The following is an 8,509-nucleotide window of genomic DNA, read 5'->3' on the forward strand; positions in this document are numbered from 1 at the left end:
CACCTTACACAAGGATGTAGGGGGGTACTAAAAACCAACCCAACCCAACCCAACCTAAGGCTCCTGGTACTGTAATCGATGGCATACATATTTTAAGTGTTCAGGATACCAGAGGTAGAAGAGAGAGAGAGAGAGGTAGGCTGCTGGCACACCTCTCATTTATAGCCCGCCTCTTGCCTTGAACCTCAGAAGTGGATCAGTATTGTAGATCATAAAAATAGCTAAACTTACTGGTAGATTTGTCACAGTTGGTGTTAGTGGTCAGGGGTGAGGAGTGGGAGGTGGTAAGGGAGTGGTAGTGAAGGGGTGGTGGTGGTGAGGAGGGTGGGTAAGGAGGGAGTGGTAGTGGTGAAGGGTGGTGGTGGTAAGGAGGTGGTTAAGGGAAGGAGTGGTAGTGGTGAAGGGGTGGTGGTGGTGGTGGTGAGGGTGGGTGGTGGTTGTGGTTAGGAGAGGGTGGTAAGGAGGGAGTGGTGGTGATAATGGTGGTAGTGGTCTGGTAGTTGTATTAGCCACAGGGCATATAGTCCCTTTGTTCACCTGTGTGTGTGTGTGTGTGTGTGTGTGTGTGTGTGTGTGTGTGTGTGTATTTTTTTATCACCTGTTCCTCCTTCCATTCTCTTATCACTGTCTTGTTCTCTCCCCTTCCTTCCTCCTCAAGTTTTGTCTCACTGACCCTCACCTAACTTAACCAAACTTAACCTAAACTAATCTAACCTAAGTTAACCTAATCTAACTTAACCTAAGGTAACCCGATCTGACTTAACATAACATAACCCTTCTAATCTGGCCTAGTGTAATCAGGGTGAAATAAGCTGGGGGTCACACACACACACACACACACACACACACACACACACACACACACACACACACACACACACACACACACACACACACACAGTAAACGAGGTTGGTTAATGGGTAGAGGAAGAGCAAAAGGTGATAATGGGGGAGATAAGGCAGTGTGATAATGAGGAATAGAGGGAAGGGGCGTGAGGCAACGATTGAGGGGAAGATAAGAGATAGGATAAGAAGAGTAATTAGCGAATGGAGGAGACAGATAAGGAGGAATAAAAGTAGTGGAGATGGTGGGAGTTTGGGAAGTGATAAATAGGGAGAGAGAGAGAGAGAGAGAGAGATGAATTAATGAATTATATCCTGGAGTTTATCGATTTATTCTCATTTCCTCTCTCTGTTTTTCACACACACACTCAAACCTAATGAAGTGTTTTAATGGCAGGTGTTGAGTTAAAAAACACCTCAGTCACGCCTCACTGTGTGAGGTGAGGTAATGAAGGTGTGTGTACAGTAGGTGAGGTGGAGGTGAGGTGAGGTCAGGTCAGGTCAGAGAGTGAGATAAGGTCAGGTAATGTAATGAAGGTGAGGAGGAGATGAAGTGTGTCAGCTAATAATAATGGTTGCCCCTCGTGTAACGAGGATGGTCGGCGCTAGGCCACCTAGGCGTGAATTTGTTTAAGGTGTAGAAGCTGTCACAACACAACAACCACACCCGAGTTAACGAGTTGCATGACCCAGTGTCAGCGAATAGTCCGAGAAGACCGGACAACTCGCCAACTGCACTGGCTAACCATTACCCCGGAACACGATCCACAAATCGATTAACATCCAGGTCCCCAATTACTGCTGGGTAGACAGAGGCAAATGGCCTAAGAGATTTGCCTATAGTTTCACCCTGCATGGGGATCGAACCCAGGTCCGCTCACTTGCGAGGCGAGTATGCTGACCATTACACCACAGGTCGGCATGTGTGTCAGATATAACTCACAACATCACCGTCTCACCAGGTGCTCCTCACAACATATTTCCTCAATATCACTGAATTTATGAGTCGTCTCTCACAATTTGCTGAAATTTATGAGTTACTAAAAGGTATGACGCAAATTTTAAACAACACTCACCATAAATTATTGTCGAATTACTATTTTCCATTACACAGGTAAGACGTCACTATACTACCAGGTATTAAAGCAGGTATTCTCCTTGATGTATTACTGAAGAAATGTTAATTACAACTCTATTTATGAACGTGTGTCTGTGTGTGTGTTATATCTATCTATTTATAAATATCTATCTATTTATAAATCTCTCTCTCTCTCTCTCTCTCTCTCTCTCTCTCTCTCTCTCTCTATATCGAAAAACGAGAGAGTGAGAGAGACATGTACAGTATACTACGGGACAGAGACACAAGAGACACAGGGAGGTAAGTGAGAGACACAAGTGAGACACAGGGAGGTAAGTGAGAGATAGTAAAGGCAAGTATGAGTGAGGGGAGGGAGACAGGTGTAAATACAGGAGGAAATTGTGTTGTTCGTCCAGGTGATTAATAGGAGGAGTTTTTTCATACCTGAGTGGGATGTGTCTCACCTTACCTGTGGTGGTGTGGTGTGGTGTGGTGGTGTTGGGGGTGGGGTGGTGTGGGGTGGTGTGTGGTGGGGTGGTGTGGGTGGGTGGGGTGGTGTGGTGGGGTGGTGGGGGGGGTGGTGGTGTGGTGGGGTGTAGTGGTGTGGGGTGGGGTGTGTTGTGGTGTAGGGTGGGGTGGGGTGGGGTGGGGTGGTGTGTAGTGTGGTGTGGTGTGGTGGGTGTGGGGTGATGGGGTGGGGTGGGGTGATGGGGTGGTGTGAGGATGGAGGGTGTCTGTGTGGTGTAGGGTGATGGGGTGGTGTGGTGTAGGTGATGGGTGGTGTGGGTGTAGGGTGATGGGGTGTCTTGGTGGGGTGGGGTGGTGGGGTGGGTTGGTGGGTGGTGGTGGGTGGTGGTGTGGATGGTGATGGGTAGGGTGTGTGTAGGGTGGGGGTGTGTGGGTAGGGTAGTGGGGGTGGTGGGCAGGGTGGGTGTGGGGTAGGGGTGTGGTGTGGTAGGTGGGTGGTGAGGGTGGTGTGGGTGGTGATGGTGGGGGGGTGGTGTGGTGTAGGGTGGGGGTGGTGTGGTGTGGTGTGGTGTGGTGTGGGGTGGGGTGGGGTGGGGTGTGGGGGTAGGTGTGGGGTGTGTGTGGGGTAGGGTGTGGTGGGTGTGGGGTGGGGTGGTGTGTGGTGATGTGTGTGTGTGTGTGGTGTGGTGGTGTGGTAGGGTAGGGTGAGGGTGGGTGGGTGTGTGTGGGGTGGGTGGGTGGTGGTTAGGGTGGTGGTTGGGTGGTGGTGGTGGTGGTAGGTGGTGTGGTGGGTGGTGTGTGGGTGGGGTGGGGTGGTGTGTGGGGTAGGTGTGGTGTGGGTGGTGTGGTGTGGGGGTAGGGTAGGGGTGGGGTAGGGTGGGGTGGGGTGGTGTGAGGGGGTGTGGGGTAGGGTGGGGTGGGGTAGGGGAGGGTGGGGTAGGGTGGGGTTGTGTGGTGGTGTGGTGGTGGTATGGTGTGTGTATATGGTGTGTGGTGGTGTGGTGTGGTGGTGGTGGTGGTGTGGTGGTGGTGGTGGTGTGGTGTGGTGGTGGTGGTGGTGTGATGTGGTGTGGTGTAGTGGTGTGGTGGTGGTGGTGGTGGTGGTGGTGTGGTGTGGTGGTGGTGGTGTGGTGGTGTGGTGGTGGTGTGGTGGTGGTGGTGGGTGGTGGTGGTGTGGTGGGTGGTGGTGGTGGTGTGGTGGGGGTGGTGGTGGTGAGGTGGTGTGGGGGTGGTGGTGGTGGTGATGTGATTAACTACCACCGACAACAATCAATCACCACTACACCAACCCACCACATACCACCAACACCACACCACCACCACCATCAACCCCATTACCATCATCAACCCCCACTACCACCATCAAGCACCACTACCACCATCAACCACCACTACCACCATCAACCACCACCAACCCCCACTACCACCACCAACCACCACTACCACCACCAACCACCACTACCACCACCAACCACCACTACCACCACCAACCCCCACCACCACCACCAACCCCACTACCACCATCAACCACCACACCACCATCACTACCCAGGGTGTTTTCGCCAGGTCGTAGGTATCAAATATTCATTGGTCAGACCCTGCCACCTCCAATAAGACCATGAGAGACCTTTTTCCCAGCTAATACACGACCAGCACCCCCGAAGCAGCCTAGACCAGTCCCTTCCCCCATCACCCCAGACCAGTCCTTCCCCCTTGAATCACCCCCAGACCAGTCCTTCCCCTGAAGCAGCCTAGACTAGTCCCCCAGAAACCTCAGACCAGTCCTCCTTCCCTTGAATCACCCCAGACCAGTCCCTTCCCCCTTGAATCACCCCAGACCAGTCCTTCCCCTGAAGCACGCCTAGACTAGTCCCCCAGAAACCCTAGACCAGTCCTCCCCCTTGAATCACCCCAGACCAGTCCTCCTTCCCCTGAACGCAGCCCTAGACTAGTTCCCCAGAAACCCTAGACCAGTCCCTCCCCTTGAATCACCGCAGACCAGTCCGTTTCCTGAACCACTCCTTTCCCCTTAACTACCCCAGATCATCCTTGCCTCATAAACTACAGAGGTATAACCAATAAACCCTCACACGCACCCTAGTTAATAAACCAGACTGCAGACACCGCCAATAAACCAGGAATATATAAACCTGATCTATATACACTATGTAAACTTGATCTACACACACTATGTAAACCTGATCTATGCACTATGTAAACCTGATCTATATACACTAAGTAAACCTGATCTATACTTAAAGCCAGAGACAATTAACGACCCTCTCTCTCTCTCCCCGACACCTCTCACTCCCTTCTCACTTCCCTCTCACTTCCCTCTCACCTGTATCAGGCAGTCATCTTTTTGTCTCCCTCACGCGCACTCACTACAGGTCCGCCAGCCCCCTCCCCCCCTCTCCACCCCCTCACCACCCCTCCACCCCCCCTCACCCTCCCCTTCCCTCATGATGCCTTCAGTATATGAATATTGTAGCTAAAGAATAATTACCTAGGATTACTGTCTGTCTGTCTGTTTGTCTGTCTATCTGTTTCTCCCTGTCTATCTGTCTGTCTCTGTCTATCTGTGTCTGTCTGTCTCTCCCTGTCTAGCTGTGTCTGTCTGTCTCTCCCTGTCTAGCTGTGTCTGTCTGTCTCTGGTCTGGTTCATCTGTCTGCTCTCCCTGTCTATCTGTCTGTCTCTCCCTGTCTATCTGTCTGTCTCTCTCTGTCTATCTGTCTGCCTCTGTCTCCCTGTCTGTCTGTCTGTTTCATATATTACCACTTTACACGGATGACTGGCTGTCGTAAGGTATCTGTACACGTAGCCAAGTCTCATACTGTTTCCAGGATATTAAAATAGCCATCTGTAAAACGATATCTAAACACATTAATATAAATTCCTATACATAAAAACATAGATATATCACATTAATATCTCTTATATACATGTATCTATACACATTCATACACACACACATGGCATCTATACACATTTACATACAAATAACAGCAATAGACCTGACATAATACACATTCCTACGTCACCGGGAACTGATATACATCTTTAAATGTATATATCTCTGAATTATACACGTCTCCGGCATTTCCATTTCCCGAGGAAGTCAAAAACTGATGGAAACGGGAAATTTGGGCGTAATTTCCCGTGGGAAGGGTCGGTGTGTGGCCTTTATCGTGTGGCCGTGAACATGACGCTTGGATATATGATGAAGATAAGAGTAGCTTGTGCGAGCGACTCCCTTAAGAGGTGAGGCTAATGTAATCACCCCCCCTGTGTGTGTGTGTGATGGTTAACACACTCACCTATGGACACAACACGAGGTACCACAGATCAACCCACACACACACACACAACACACACACACACACACACACACACACACACACACACACACACACACACACACACATTCTAATACAATTAGATTTATTTCCCTTTATATAATTACCTAATGGCTGTTTAATCTCCCAAGGGACCATTTTGTCTTAATTAATGATCAACAATATGTCTTATCACTAAATGCCATAAAAGGACATATTCTTAATTACTCCTCACTAATGTCTCTAATTAATTGTGTAGTCTAAAGCAACTTCCTCGAGAAAATTAAATAACATGTCAGGAGCAGAAAACACAGCAGGTTCTGAGGTAATTACATCATTACTGTTATTCATACCTGTCCACACCCCACCTTGAACATTGCACACACACACACACACACACACACACACACACACACACACACACACACACACACACACACACACACACACACACACACACACACACACACACGCAATTATCTCACATTATGTAAACGTAAACAACAAAAAAAATAGCAACTCAAAAACAAACACAAATATATGTTATTTTGTTACCACTACCCTACCACGACCCACCACAACCACTACCCTACCACGACCCACCACAACCACTACCCTACCACGACCCACCACAACCACTACCCCACCACGACCCACCACAACCACTCACCTACCACGACCCACCACAACCACTCACCCTACCACGACCCACCACAACCACCACCCTACCACGACCCACCACAACCACTCACCCTACCACGACCCACCACAACCACTCACCCTACCACGACCCACCACAACCACTTCACCCTACCACGACCCACCACAACCACTACCCCTACCACGACCCACCACAACCACTCACCCTACCACGACCCACCACAACCACTACCCTACCACGACCCACCACAACCACTTTCACCCCCACCACGACCCACCACAACCACTACCCTACCACGACCCACCACAACCACTACACCCTCACACGACCCACCACAACCACTACCCTACCACGACCCACCACAACCACTACCCTACCACGACCCACCACAACCACTACACCCTACCACGACCCACCACAACCACTACCCTACCACGACCCACCACAACCACTACCCTACCACGACCCACCACAACCACTCACTCCCACCACGACCCACCACAACCACTACCCTATCACGACCCACCACAACCACTCACCCTACCACGACCCACCACAACCACTCACCCTACCACGACCCACCACAACCACCACCACCCTACCACGACCCACCACAACCACTACCCTACCACGACCCACCACAACCACTACCCTACCATGACCCACTACAACCACTACCCTACCACGACCCACCACAACCACTACCCTACCACGACCCCACCACAACCACTCACCCTACCACGACCCACCACAACCACTAATCCTACCCATGACCCACCACAACCACTACCCTACCACGACCCACCACAACCACCACCCTACCACGACCCACCACAACCACTACCCTACCATGACCCACCACAACCACCTACCCCGACCCACACAACCACTACTCCCTACCACGACCCACTACAACCACTCACCCACCACGACCCACCACAACCACTATCCTACCACGACCCACCACAACCACTACCCTACCACGACCCACCACAACCACTCACCCTACCACGACCCACCACAACCACTACCCTACCACGACCCACCACAACCACTACCCTACCACGACCCACCACAACCCACTCACGTACAACCACCACTCTACCACGACCACAAACCACTACCCCTACCACGACCCACCACAACCACTTCCCTACCACGACCCACCACAACCACTACCCTACCACGACCCACCACAACCACTACCCTACCACGACCCACCACAACCCACCACTGACAAACCACTACCCTACCACGACCCATCACAACCACTCACCCTACCACGACCCACCACAACCACTAACCCTACCATGACCCACCACAACCCACTCACCCCTACCACGACCCACCACAACCACTACCCTACCAACACCCACCACACAACACACCACCCTACACGACCACCACAAACCCAACTGACCACTCCTACCACACACCCACTACTCACAAACCACCACCCTACCACGACCCACCACAACCACTCAATTCACCACGACCCACCACAACCACTACCCTACCACGACCCACCACAACCACCACCACCACGACCACCACAACCACTACCCTACCACAACCCCACCACAACCCACCACTTACAACCACCACCCTACCACGACCCACAAACCACTCACCCTACCACGACCCACCACAACCACTCACCCTACCACGACCCAATCACAACCCACCACTGTACAACCACTACACCCCATCACGACCAACAACAACCACTACCTACCACGACCCACCACAACCCACTCACCCCCACGACCACAACAACCACTACTCTACCACGACCCACCACAACCACTACCCCATCACGACCAACAACAACCACTACCCCACCACGACCCCACCACAACCACTCACCCCATCACGACCAACCACAACCACTAACCCTACCACGACCCACCACAACCACCACCCCATCACGACCAACAACAACCACTACCTACCACCAACCACCACAACCACTAATCCCATCACGACCAACAACAACCACCACCCTACCACGACCCACCACAACCCACTACGTACAACCACTACCCATCACGACCAACAAAACCACTACCCCACCGACCCATCACAACCACTACCCCACCGCAACCACAACCCAACCCCACCAC

Source organism: Homarus americanus, unplaced genomic scaffold (assembly GCF_018991925.1).
Source record: "Homarus americanus isolate GMGI-L3 unplaced genomic scaffold, GMGI_Hamer_2.0 scaffold7217, whole genome shotgun sequence".
NCBI lineage: Eukaryota > Metazoa > Arthropoda > Malacostraca > Decapoda > Nephropidae > Homarus > Homarus americanus.